Source organism: Scatophagus argus, chromosome 4, assembly GCF_020382885.2.
Source record: "Scatophagus argus isolate fScaArg1 chromosome 4, fScaArg1.pri, whole genome shotgun sequence".
In the NCBI taxonomy this organism is placed as follows: domain Eukaryota; kingdom Metazoa; phylum Chordata; class Actinopteri; family Scatophagidae; genus Scatophagus; species Scatophagus argus.
The window spans coordinates 4,552,774-4,567,964 of NC_058496.1; the positions used below are offsets into that span (position 1 = coordinate 4,552,774).

The 15,191-nt window shown below is 42.0% G+C and overlaps 1 long non-coding RNA gene across 1 annotated transcript in view; it reads right to left on the reverse strand.

Moving 5' to 3' along the window:
• Window positions 1-15,191, reverse strand: part of LOC124058111 — a 34,523-nt gene that overhangs the window by 7,910 nt on the left and 11,422 nt on the right. The window contains exon 2 of the long non-coding RNA XR_006843215.1: window positions 13,838-13,933. This is a non-coding gene — a long non-coding RNA (uncharacterized LOC124058111). The remainder of the gene's footprint in view (window positions 1-13,837; window positions 13,934-15,191) is intronic.

The window sequence follows — 15,191 nt, forward strand, 5'->3', positions numbered from 1 at the left end:
TATCTGTCTGTCTTGCATGTCTGCTCATCTGTCAAGACACAACACACGCTCTCCCTTTTTCTTTCTTGCACTCTCTTGTCTTTTCCAAAAAACTGTGTGTCATGCGTCTCAGAATGCTAAGGCCAGTCCTTTTGAGGGTGTTCTGCTGGACCACAGGGCGAATAAACATCCATGTCGGGAGAAAGCGATCTGGGGCCCTTCTCTCACTGAGCCCGAGCTCTCCTGGGAAACACACAGCTCATACAATGGATAGAGGAGGCCTTTTGTTGAATCTCTGGGAGCTGCAGGGCTAGCTCTGGATCAAACAGTGGTGCGTGTGTGTGTGTGTGTGCGCATGCGTGTGTGTACATTTCTCCATTTCGCACACACACGCACACACATGCACAAGCAAATCGCACTGACACGCGAGGGTGAACACACACACACCTTCGCCCACACACACAGAATCACAGACTTTCCTCATCTCCCTAAAGTCACTGTGACTAAGTAAACTTCTTCACCCTTTTGCAGTAGTTACCGAGGGCAGGAAGATGAATTTGAAATAGCCAGCAGGAGAAAAGAGAAGAGACAAAGAAGAGAATGGTGACGTAAATCAGTGTTGGACTGATTTAGACTGGTTTAGTGTCAGTCTAAAGGGGCTTTCTGTTGTACTATATACAAATCACAGTTCAAAGCCTGTGACTGGGTTCCCTCCTGGGGTCCAAGGCAGGAAAATCCTGCAGGGAAGTGTCTAATACTTATGGGTTATCTCTGACTGTCCGTATGTGTTTGCACAGTTGTCTATTACATTGGCTTAAGGAATATAAGATCTAAAATTATCTGATATGTTTACTATTAGCATGAGACGATGGGGGATGGGCTGCACAGAACTCAGTATTACATGATTGCAATTTCAGGTCTACAGAAACTGTTTTTAAAAACCTTAGGGCAGAAGTTGAGTGAGTGCACTCTATATCCACATGAGTAAAGTGTTGTCAGCTGGCCATGTCACCATTGTCTAAGAATTGTGTTTTTCAAGGCTGAATTGTGTGAACAACTGTGACACAGATGCTAGAATACCAAACTGCAATAGTTCATCCCTTCTTCCCAGAATGTATTTTAATACATTTCCATCTGAGCCACTGCCTTGCTCCTGGCCTTCTTCCCCTGGTGTAGGATCTAAGGGAATTCTCCTCGCTGAAATGAACTCACACACTCTGACCCTATTCATCCCCAAGACTGCACTTTCTCTGGGACTCCCCCTTTTCCAGTCCCCCGGTTTCCCACAGACCCCCCCACCCCCCCCAATCCTCTTCTTTCTCCCCTACCTTCCCACCGCTTGAACCCCTCCCAAATCTCTGCCTTGCTTTCAACTCCAATTTTGAGCACAATGAAGTTGTTCTGGCTGACAGTTTGGCCAGTAGAATAAGTGTTGTTTGAGCCTGCTGTGTGGGCCTGTAGTGGGCTCATTCTCCCCCTCGCCGGCTCAGTTACCGAGAGCCATGTTGGTGGGACACGGAAGCCATCCGTCCCCACGCTCCCACCCTGACCCAAACAATTAGCCTCAAACCACACTCAGGCTCACCTGCGTCTGCTCTGTTACACTCTGGCATAGACACATGGTTACATTCAAATGCAAGCACACAGAAATAGTTCTTTACTATCTAACCCTACGCTTCTCAGCAAATAAATGACATTTTTGCATCATGAGATCTGAAAGCGTATAAAGCTTTCAGACTTCTGTCTCGTTTCCTCTTGTGTATATTATGACTGCATCAAGATACCATGTGGTTCTCCTCCATATCACATCTGTTATGGTGTAGACACTGCTACACCACAGCCAGGTTGGCCTGATTTACTCAGTTACTCCATGTCTTGTAGGACGTGTCAGAAAGGATTCTGTATTGGGGTCAGCTGGAAAGACAAAGCCTGCAGCCCTCTCTCCTCTGTCGCTTTCAGTAACCATCAACCAGCCTCTCTGCCCCCCCCCAACACCACCCTCAAACTCTCTGTGTTTCTTTTCCAGTTCTCTGTTTCTCTGTTCCAATGAGTTATCAAACAAATAAAAAAAAAATCGCACTATAAATATTCTTCTTGTGTGTATCCCGTCTGACACAAGCACAGACAAAAGCACACATTCACACACACACACACACACACACACACACACAAGAGAGGACATGAGAAAGTGGCTGGGAGAGGCCGTGATGGGGGGACCATATGTCCAGGCGTTGTATATCAGTCGGCTCGCCCTCAGCGCTCTGCCAGACCACCATAACTTAGTTTGTCTTCAGCACAAAGTTTGGTCCAAGCTTGGCTGGGTTCATTAGGAACCTATTCTCTGGAGCCAATGAAGCTCAACAGACCTCCAACAAAGGAGCTAATCACACCCACTGCTGCTCTCTCTTTCTCTTTCCCTCCCTCACCTTCGCCCTATCTCTTAAAATCCTATCTCTAGTTTTTCCACAAAGTTTCAGTCATTTGCTGAATAGAAACCAAACATGAGTAATCAGTCAGTGCTAAACAATAACCGTTAACCAAAAATTTAGACAGTACATCAAAATTTGTAGACTACCAAGAAGAAACAATCAGAGTAAAAGAGGTGCAGAATAACTAAATGAAGACAGAAAATAGCAGTTGTCCAACAGTCATACCTTTCATTCTTTTGTGTCTGAACGGTTTATAGTACAGAGACAAAAATGGATAACTGTGTCTCCAATGAAGATTCACACCTGCGACTGTTTGTGTATGTGAGCGGACCTACGAAGTGCCATCTTCTCACCTGACAGACACTTCGCCGTCTCGCTTATGAGATGTGGTGTGTTGAACATACGCCTACAACGCTGTGTTGAGCACGCATGTGTTTGTGCGCACATTTGAGTGCATGTGTGAGCAAAGGGATGCGGTGCTCTGACAATAGAGAGCCCCAGGCTGCTGAATACTTGAAATGACCTTGAACCTCAGCATTCTCCATTCCCATGGCTGCAGGGACGGTGAGCATGTCTGTACGTTTGTGCATGTGTGTTTGAGGAGAAGAAAAAAAAAGGAGGGCTTCCACTTTTTGCACATAATAGCCCTTCCAAAAATTCTGTAACACAGTCAGAGTTAAAATATTTCCAGAAAATCCTTAATGAATAAAATGTAAATTTATGGCCAATGAATTTATAGAGAAGTTAGTGTTGTTGTCTTGTGGAATTGCAAACATTTTTTAACAACAAAGATATTTAAGACAAATTTGTCACATTATCACGTCACACTGAGCTATGCACTTTCTCGTGTGCCCTACTAGCTCCCAGCCTGTAGAGACTGTATTTGCTCACTCTGCTTCCAGCAGAGAAAGAGGCTTGCTGCATACCATGTCCCCTACTGTGCACACAGGCTACAGGCTAGCATGAACGTGGCTGATCTGGACATGGCTTAAACACACAGACACTGTACACAGAGGATGGTCCCAAAACACACAGATACACACACAAACATACACACATTCATGAGCACGCTGATGAAGAGGACTTGGTGGGTTAAGAATGGCAGTAGGGGGTAGAGATGGTGAACGGCCACCCGGTGAGGAGTGGTAAAGGCCATATCACCGGGCCCAGCTTGGACACAAATGTCAGCAGCATGACTACCTGTACATGGAGACCCAGCAGTGAGAAAGCAGGGGATAATCAAGAGGAAACAGATAAAAAGGAGAGGGAAAAAAAAATTACTGGTGAAAACAGACGAGATACACAAGGTGGAGCGAGTAGCTTAACAATATTAAGACCATATTTTGAGACCAGATTTAAAGAATAATTCTACCATAAACCTGAAAGGCTGAACTGAAAAATGCAACACTTCACAGAAGTCAAGCTGCCTTTGTATCATCCATGCTTTCTGTGCTTTCTGATTGATTTTCAGAAAGGGACAGGAACTATTCAAAATCGAAAGTGACCTCTCTTCATGTAACACCTACAAAACAATTTTATTAGAACACCTAGTGAATATCAGTTGATCTGACTTTACTCATCAAAGCAAAGGTCTTTGCAACATCAACACACGAGGTATTATACTAAAACCTCAGTCAGATGCAATACTGAGTGCCTCGCCCCTCCCTCTTATGCCCTGTGTTACCATTCCTGCTCCCCATCCATTAGATGTCGAACACTTCAACTTTCAAAGTGGAGAGAGAACACAATGCCCTCTGCAGTCTAAAAACACTGAATACATTATAACCATTTTGCACTTGCACTTTAATATTCCAAGAGACACAAACAAACAAGCATGCATAGAGTACACACTGTGATTGTAAGGAAAACATGTTTTTTTTCTCTCTCTCTCTCTCTTTTAAAGGTCAAACCACAACCCCGTACTACTCTGAGGCACTTTGAAGACCAGCAAAACACTTCTACACATGCAGTCAATGTTAAAAGAGATAAAGTCCACTTTACAGCTCCTCAGGTAACAACAGAAGGTATGTACAGTACATTGTGATGCGTTTTCTATTCATCCATGCACTAATGAAGAGCTCTTATAGGCAGTGAATGCAGGCTGTAAGCACTAGCCTTGTATTTCATGTACAACGTCATCAATATGTGTGTGTACATCTGTATGCGGATACAAAGCGCACCAGTGTTTAGAGGATTTAAGTGAAAATGGGAAATAGAAACACACACGAGCAAGACAAACTCAAAAACAGTCACAAGGTTACGAACATTCAGACGCACAAAATGGAAGCAATACAAGCGTGGGACAAAGAAGGGGCAAAATCAGAAATTATAATACATAAAATAAGCACGCACACACTCAGAATTTCCAGATGGCCATAGAGTGTAAACACGCTGCCAAACACAGCAAATAGCAAACTCCTTCAAGCCAAACCTGAGGCCATCTTCCTCTCAGTAAGCACCACCTTCGAAACAGAAACAAGTCCTACATCCTGACTGACTGAATGCAGTTCTTCCTTTCTTGCTCCACCTTTCCCTCATTTCCTGTTGTTTCTAACCTTTGCCTTGAATCACAGAAAAGTAACTCAGTGAAAGCAACGCGTTCTACTCATCACTCGCACTTTTACAGATCTTCAGTCAGACAGTGGTGATTTGTGCCTGCGTTAAGGCAGAACTACTCCTTGCCTCTTTCACAATACAGATTGCTGCCATTATCTGGAGCTATTCCTCTGGCCGACGCAAAAGAAGAGGAAAACATGGCAGGAAAAGGATGAAGGAATTTCACCCAACCGCTGTATGAAATGCTGATGGGACCTGAGTGACAATTTGGTATGCAATTGTCATTGTCGGTCACAGAGACATTGTCACGTCTGATTCCCATCTTGTGGAGGCAAGCTTTGGTGAGTACAGTGTGCTGTCAGAGGACAGTTTTCCACTGAAGAAGTTGAATCAGCATCACAATGAATTTATTAGTACAAATAATGAGGTTTGGGGATTAATTTGGTTAATAGATGCGCTATTACTTGAATAGACACATTCAAACACACACTAACAATTTACACTGACTGTCGCAGAACTTGACTAATGTATAATGTGGAGTGAATGTGGCAGAAATGCAAATTCGATGCTGTCGCCTTTCACACTGAGGAATTAAATCAAAGCTTTTAGTGATGGGCGTTGAGGGTGGGAAAAACTGCGAGGTGAGGGGTTCCTCGGTCCACTCATTTGGGCTGTGAATGAACCAGTGCCCAAACAGGAAAGATGGTGTGCCAGTGGTGTGCTCTCTGCTAATTGATTGCGTCTACTAACAAGAACATAATGTATTCTATTGTGATCATCCTCTGCCCATGTTCATTAAGCCAGGAAGCAGCGTGATCTTTTCTTTCAGTCTTCCTGCAGCCCCTTTCCTCTCCCCTGCCTCTCTCATCCTCTCTTCCAAATCCCCCCTTTCTTTTTCTGTCCTCTTCTCTCTGCTCCCGTGCTGGATGGGAAAAGTGATGCAAAGATGCTGTGACAGGCAAAGCATCCCTTCACCATCCCAAATGTAAAAACGAAGAGGAACAAAGGACAGGTGGAAGGAATAGAGTAGGTGGCTGGTAGGATGTTGGATGAAAGGACGAGAGGAAAAGACAAGGAACGGAGACGATGTCTGAGAAGATAGAAGACTACGGAAACAAAAGGAAGATAGTGGGAGAAGAAGACACAATGCAAGCGTGGACAAAAAAAAGCAAGATCTGAAGCACCTCTCACCATCTCTCTCCATCCCTCTCTTTTTCCCCACTTCCCCCTCCACCCAGTCCTCTGTTCCTGTCAGGTTCCCACTCGCTCCTGCTCTCCTCCACACCTCCTCTTTTTACTCCCCACCCCCCTTCCCCTCTTGCCCCTTTTTCACCCACCTCCCTTCCCCGCTTCTGCTCCTCACCCCATCTCTGGTTCGTCTCCTAATAAGAGCAGGCGGGACAATAGTACCATTGTTGCCTGTGTTTGGGAACCCTGGACTGAAACAATCGCTGTTTACCCAAGCAGTGGCACAGCCTGGACCCTCTCCTTCATTACAGCCGGGCCACTTCTGATTAAGTCTGTTCCACAAGTGGTCCAATAAGCCACTGAGGCAGTCACTACAACTCATCCACTCTTTTCTGTCTTTTTTTCTCTCCCTCCATCTATTTCTCCAACACTTCCTCTTTCCTCTACAGTCATAACTTTATTAGGATTTTCTCTCTTGTCTCTCTTGCATATGCTTGTCCTTGCTTTCCACTTGCTAGCACTGTCGTCCTGTGATTTACATATCGTTCATCATCGGTGACCAGCAGAATCGCATTTGCCATAAGAGGGGTATGAAAGGGAGAAATAAACACACAGAGGGAAAGGAAACAGGGAAGAGATGGTGTGTAAATGACAAAGTATTTCAAAAAACATTAGCTGAATCTGATCTATTTTCAAAATGACCTTCATAATCTAGGACAAAGCTAATTTCTTTATTAAAAATTCCCACTAGGTTTGAACATGCTGCAGGCGCTGGCAAAATGACTGACTGCATGAAATAAGAGAAAACTCACTCTCCATAATGGTCCCAGATCATAAAAAAGAAAAAAAATATTCGCATGGAGGTAACGTTATCAAGCTGATGCTTGTGGCGGAGACACACTGAATCAGTGGATTGAAAGCCTTTTCACTCAACCACATCCCTCAGCTCTGTGGCTTGTAACAGAAGCATGCTACCAGCACTATGCAAAACAGCATCATGAATATGCGTAATTAGGTGGGACTGGTGTAATTTTTCTGGGTTATAGGATGTGACATTTGTGGCGCAGGAGCATACATCAGCGTAAGCACGACTGACAAATGCATAATCCCTTTCACTGCAATAAGGCACTTTACACTTTGCAATACAAAATATACAGTTTGGCTTCATACACTTAACAGCTGCCTGCAAAAATGCACAAAGTCATTTGGATAAACACACACACACACACTCACACAGTCACGCAGGCATAGACATACAATAAAGACACTGAGAAAAGCACTGTGCATATGGCACAAAAAGAATTCTGTCCATTTGAACACGTATAAACTCGAGATCACACCCCATTACAAAAATAAGCTACGCACAGAAAATACAACATCAGAGGATACAGATTTAATGCACCTGTGGTTACCACTGGAAAGGACAACATTAATGTTGGGTTGTGTCTTAAAGTAGCAGAGGATATCAGAGGGACACAAATACTCATTGCTAATGGAGAAAACCTGAAATATATAAATAAAAAAACTAAATACAGTAAAATAATACCCAACCTTGGAAGGCATAGGGACACAAAGACTGCTATTGCCAAGCAACAAGGTTAAAAGAAGACTGATATGCACAGATTTTTAAAATAATATGCTACTAGATATCAGCAGGTAATGAGCTTGAGACATAGACGCTAGTCACCAGGAAATGCAACACAGCTGATGAGAGAATCAAAGAAAATTTCTCTCTACACATGACTGTGATGTTGAGAAATATGTGGAAATCTTGGAAGATTTTCTGCTTTTGAATTACTTAGTAATTCAATGCCACTGAATTACTAAGCATCTATTATAATATATGGTATGTTTTTTTTTCTTTTTTGTTTTGCATTAGAATTCAATTTAGGTGAATCTTCAAAAGAAGTGAACATGTGAATGCACAAATAAGGACGGGCACATGGGAACAGGTACACTGACAAAAGCATCTATTAATAATTGGATCATATTCTTACACACACACACACACACACACACACATCCACACTTTCAACACACCTCTCTAGCTCTTCAGAGAGAGCCAATTTATAGATACTGTACTGAACCCCCCCACACACCACCATCACCACCTCTCTCTTTGCCTTGCCATGCCCCTTTTCCTTTCCCCATTCACCCATACAGACATAGACACACACACACACACAGAAATACACCGGCACACACACGCACACACACACACAAATACACCCCCCCCTCACACACACACACCGCTCTGCCACAATCCACCACCCTGCCACGCATACCGAAAGGGAGGACACATCCCTCATAGCACCCAGGAAATTAACTTGACATTTGATGCAGACAGAAAAAATATATTTTGGTCGGGGGGAGGGGAAAAAAAAACAAAGTGTACTAAAGCAGAGATAGCATAAACCCATCCCTTGTTCACCCTTCCCCACCCCACCCCCCCTTAAGCCCAGGGACGCATTCGAGGGGGATTTCAGCGATCTGCAATGCAGACGCCACTGGGTGCCCGTGGAAAAATGAGCTTCATCTTTTGCCTGTCCTTCTCAGTGTATGCTGTCTGTCCCTCTTTGTTTCCATCTTTTATGATGCTGGCACTCCATTTTCATATTCGCTTCCCCTCCCTTTCAGTTTGCGCCTTTCTATTTGGGAGGAAGTTGAAAAAATATATATAAAACAGCACTGGAGGATCTCTAGATGGTGCTTGCTTTTGAAATTAAGGCACACCCTTTAAGCCACTCCTTGTGAATACAAAAAATCAGATTGAGGATATTTTAAAATGTTGTTGCCGTGCAATTTCTTTCAATATAGAATTTATCTTCTAAAATCCTGGCCACTGATACATGTTAATATCCATTTACCGTGGTGTTGTATTTAAACAGCTGTATAAACTTGGGCAAAATGAATTGAGAAAATAAACAACGTAAGCATATGTCCACCGGTTACAATTTTGTACAAAGCAATAACAAGAGTTGTTCCTTTTACCCAGATTATAGAGCACCTGCAATTTCATACGAGCAGACTGGAAAATAAAGTGCGTTGTGATCTTGCATATGTTTGATAAGATTAACGATCGCATCAAAGGCCATGTAGTAACCTCGGCATGGAGCCCAAACACCACAAGTGAGAGCAGGCCACAATTAATACATCATTATGCGCTGCTACAGTTTATATTCATGAATACACACAATGCACAGCAAGACCGCCGACCAGCTAGTGTCTGTCTCAATATCCCCTGCATTAGACATGCAGGAATGTTAACATCATTATGCACAATTGTCAATGTCTGTCTGTGCCCTCCCCCTACCATATTGTGTCTGCCGGTTTGTCCACGTGTGTGTGTGTGTGTGTGTGTGTGTGTGTGTGTGTGTGTGTGTGTGTGTGTGTGTGCTGTCTGTAAGAGGACGCAATTATTAAAATCTGGGGTTTTTTTGTATGCAAGTAGAAACAAATTACTGATTGTTGTACGGCCACGAGAGCCTCTGAATGTAATGTTGTTAAACCATGTGCGCATTGATTTCAGCATTTTGTGAAAGGAAGTGATGCTGCAGGAATTACTTTCTGCTTACATGCTTACAAATTGATTCAATTTCTGTTTTTGGATTTTATGACATATGTCTTTGATTTATCTACAAATTAGGATTGAATAAAAGTGTTGAATTAATATGTGATGAAACACAATGGTATGTTTCACACACACACACACACACACACAATATGAACACTGTGCTGTATCATGATTATAAAAATGATATGTAATTTTATAATGAAAGCAGATGTATTTTTAACTTCCAAGGACACAAATGAATCTTTTGGCATTTCCTGTGCAGATGCATTTGTGATATTATCCTGATGCAATAATGCACTGCTAGTGCTTTAAATATTCATGGTGAGAACCAAGTCACATATACAAGCAGATAAATGTAAGTATGTTTTTCTTTTCACGGCTAAAGGAAAATGGAAACTGACGTAGATCATCAATACCTGATCCCTACAGACACTGAACACACTGCTGAAAATGTCACACCTTCGATAAAGTTCTAAGTGGGAGGTGGAGAGGCGACTTTCATTAGTGTTGGCGTTGCTAATATCTGCTCTGCGTTTCTCTGATGCGCTACGGTCAAAATACTGCATCATCCCAACACATGCATAGGCACTGCAAAGCTGTTTGCAGCCACTGTATCGCATTTGACTTCACTGTGTTTTGGAAGAGCCTTTTGAATGAACACATTTTGCTTCATCATAAAAAATGAAGAACAATTTCCAGCAAAAAAGGAGAATGATACAAAGCCACATATTGTTTAGCCATTCGGAGTAAACAGATCTATCTGCTATTTACAAGCAGAAGAAACTCAACCAACTCTTGCTTTTATGCCAAACAGCGTGCAGAGGAGATTTAGAATCAGATTCAAAACCAATATATTTCCAGTTATCTGCCACAACTTAAAGGAAGATTGTCCAGCAAGTGTTGTATACAAAGCCCTTGGCATCCCTCTGCTTATACAAACTCCCCTCCTACCACCTCGCTATTCCTTGCTGCCAGCGATTTGCATTCATTTGCATGATTTTACGATGTGCATATCCTTTGTTCTGACTGTATGATGATGCAGAAGAAGCCCTCCCTACGCAGCACTATTACACAGCCCCCTGAAAGCTACTGGATATTAAATTAAAAAAAAAAACAAAAAAAAAAAAAACTGTAGTTTTATCTGTTTTAATTATAAATTGATAAGAAGTGATTTCCACAAATACCAGACTGATCCCATGGTACACCAGTGATAATGTAGTGCATCTGAATGAGAGTAAAAAAAGATGAGTATGTTCTAGTTTCGTGGAATTTTTGAGCAACCATGGAAAGGACATATTGTGCTATCGCTAAGAGGCATGAGCATCTGCAATATATAGAACGGGGAAAGGGCTGCATCCAAGCATGAAATATGGAGTTACTTGACAAATAGGAAACAGGAAAATTATAGATGGAAACTAAATCATTGAAAAACACCTTTCACATATTTTCCAATATTTTCATAAATAATGTACTATTTTTCCCTCAGTTGCCTGCCTGGTTTTAGTCATCATTTCTAATTGTTTGCTGCTGCATCAACTGATCTTAGAAAATTTTGAGGAATGGATTTTGCATTTAGCATGCAATCTTTACCGTGCAAAATTGTTCATTTGGATGTTTGTGTAAGGACCTACTGAAACGTCTTCGTATGCTGCCATCTTTTGTCCTCTGGTGTTGTTTTAGCTGTGCAGACAACACACACACACACACACACACACACACACACACAGTGATGCTTTAGCACTCCTTAATCATGCAGGCACATGCAGACGACTTCATTAATCGCTGTGGGCTAGCACTGGTGATACAGAAGCCAGCCTACAACACTGGAGGGTTTTAATTCACGAATGTGGTTGCCGCATTATAAATACTCGCCCCCACAGGCACCCTAATAGTAAGCAGCTGTACTCCAAATATGCACGTCTGATAGATGATTATGAGTACAGAGGCCATGCAGTGTAAACAAACTATACTGTATGGTAAACCTTCTGAGTTTTCACAGTGTGCTTATCTTAGTGTTTAGCAAATGGTACTAAGACAAAAAGGGATGTAACCTCTCAACAAAATCTGTGCTCTCAAAGTCTCAAACATGTCCTGATTTCCTGTTTCAGCTTCGAACCCATGACCCTGGCTGATCTGAATAAATAAATAAATAAAGACTGCCTTTCCAACTGAATAATGCATATATAACGTCACATATAACGGTCTAATGACCCTGACACACTATAAGGGCTGGGCTTTCAGCAGAGAGTGATGTCCATCTATGGTGACAGCTCTGTATGTACATAATGTTTCCAAATATGCTCCACATATCTTGTGTGTTTATTCTTAAAGGATTTGCTAGAGAGAACTATGAACACTGAAACTGATGAAAACAAGATTTTTTTGAATTTAAAAAGTCAGCTTTTTAATGTTATTTAACAACACATTAAATGTATAAAGCTGTTGGCCAACTTTCTCATGCAGGTCTGTTTCACAAAGGGCTAATGATTTTCGCTTTACTCCTTTGACTCCTTTAAGTCCTTTGGTCAAACTCATTAAAGCTACACTCACAACAAGCCGTATTTCAACATGTTGATTTACAGTAAGTGCAGAAAACACCAAAATATTCACTTGACGCAGAGCTATGGTGGCGTGAGTGTTAATTCTATACAAAAAAAGGTAATTTGTGGAAATGTACTGCAGAGTTCTTCATAAGACGCATCTCTCTGTGGTACAGTCAAGATGGCTACAAACTCGAGCACTTTTCCTACCCAGTGACTTGCCCTGCCCTTCTAATTGGTCCTCCTGAGCAGTCCACAAAATGTGTGTGAGTAGTGGGGGTAATTAGGACAAGTAACACCACCGCACGCTGAGGCCCATGGGCGCTGACATACCACCACTTCTCTTCAGCCACTTTTTTTTTTTTAGCATTGTCAAGAAATAAACTTTAGACTCAAACTTGCAACACAGAACATGCCGTCACTGGGGCAATTTCATTTGGTTTTTCATACCAAATGTGCCATGGTGTGGCATTGCATCTCACGATCAGAGCATAAGCATGGCATAGTTACCAAGGGCTACTGTGTTCCTGCTGACAGTGACAGATGTCAACAGTTTCAGCTAGGTGTAAGAAAAATGGGTTCAAAGTCAAAATGAAGCAAGCACAGATGGTGATCAGATGCTGCTGCTGCTTGCTAATTTGATAAATATTTCCCTGTCACAAGAGCAAGTTCAGCTTATTAAAATGTTTGCCTCTCTTCAAAAACATAAAATGTCACATGTAATAATAGCTGGAGGTCTAATTGATGGAGCAAGATGTCCTACATGCAATGCAAACAATGCCACTTACTGTTACTGCATGGGTTTCAATAACTAGAGGACATTTTTGAAATCACTTCCTGGTTGTAGTTACTGTTGGTGTGTCTGTGTGTGTGTGTGTGTGTGCGCGTGTGTGTGTGTGTGCGTGTTGTTGTGATGATGAACAGTGAACAGTAACCTCTGTTTCCCCTGTGCTTCTTGTCTTTGGTATGGACCACAGGGCAAAGAATGGGTCATGGGATTTGATATTGCCCATGATCACATCGCCTGAGCTCCTTTCAAACCGCTGTTATTCTGTTTACTGTGTCCTCTGGACCACTGCTAACATCCATGCCTTCATCCAACACACACACGCACACGCACAGGCTAACTTTGCTGCAGGCAAACAGGCACACATGGACACAGACTCACACATCAGCAGAGAGGGGAAAAACATTCAGTCAAAACCCCTGCCAACAAAGAAATCTGGCAAAAATTTCAAAACTTCCAATACAATTGGTATTTACGTTTTTCAGTAAATATTTCAGGGCTAAGTGATTTGTGAAGTGAATAAAAGAAAGAGGGGCACATTCCTAGAGTAAGTTTCTTTTAAATCAGTCACTGGGCTTGTTCTACCAGGGGTCACAGTCAGAACAATACAGTTTTGGTTTGATTTGGATAAATTTGAGTTGTTGTTGCTTAATAAAAAAATGGATAGCAGGCAAATACACAAAAACTAATTTGGCCCATATTGGGTATTATGCTGTAAACACACAAGCGCACACACACACACACACATATATGCACACATTCTGGTTTAATAACCCAGTCTTACCTCGTGTGGGTCCAGTGGAGAGCAAAATCCCGGAGATCTCGGGTGGCCCTCGACTTCCTGCAGCCTGCACTTTTCCACAGCTCTCATTCTCCATCACTGCAGCAACGAAAGACACACACACACACACACACACACACATACGGGGAGTGAATACATTTACCGAGAGGTAACCTTCCTGAGCAAATCACAATTAACGTGTTTCCATGAAGAAGAAAGGAGCAGAAAGCAAATGCACAGTCATATGGTTGAAAAACGAAACAGAGGTAGCATTTACCATAGCTCAGTTTAAGTGCAGGAATTCAGATTGGCAATAACTTTGTGCAAATGTCGCCTCAATCTTTACACTTTGCCACAAATAGCAAGTCAAACTCGGGCCCTTGATGGCACACGAGCAGCTGTTTTGCAGATCATCTGAAGGTCATGGGAGAATGTTTTTTCATACTTCAAAATGTTAATATGAAATCTTGTTTAAATGTTAACTTAGAAATCTAAAACGGTTTTATCAATGTATAGATACTTCAATATTAAATAATTCTGGTCTAAGTAGTAACGTATGCCAGCCTAACTCTGGTGCATGATAAAACTGTTGGCAGCCATGTTGTTGAACCCTTCACCTCTGTCTCCTCGCGCTGAGGTGAGGAGGTCAAAAGTCAAATGTCAAGGCTAAAGGACAAGTCCATTTGAAGTCAAAGGTAATCATTATAGATTGTAGCAGCCTATGTGGTGAGTTGGAGACCCTAATGTTTGACCTCACACAGCAGCATGCCATTGAACTTGAATGCATCTGCTGACATTCTGCTCATATGAAGACAGCTTTAAGCCTGTCTTCATATGAGAAGCCGGTCAAAAAATGGTCAGATGTCAAAAATATCATCACTGACAGTGTGCACTTCGTTACAGATTTCTTTTTACATTTTTGGTTTTTATTCAGTGGTTTTGGATAGTTATTATCCAGTTAATATTTTTTATATTCATGTTTATTCATGGTTATGACTTATTAGAAGGTTATATATATATGTGTATATATATATATATATATATACACACACGCAGGAACATCTAATATGCACTGTACGTAGTTTCTTTCTTCTGGATCTCTTTTCGTCTTTGTTCCCAAGTGATTGTGAGGCTCTTCTGGCATGTCAGTATCAAACTGACAGATGCCACATTTTATTAGAGCTCCATATCAAAGCACGCACATGCGCACACACACACACATACATACATAACCACATACTTGCACTGGCACCGTCACACACACACCGTCAGGATGCTATTGTATGTGGCAATAATCAGTAATACAAACACACAGGATTCTTCAGATTCAGATGTTGATTTTATTTATGGTTATATT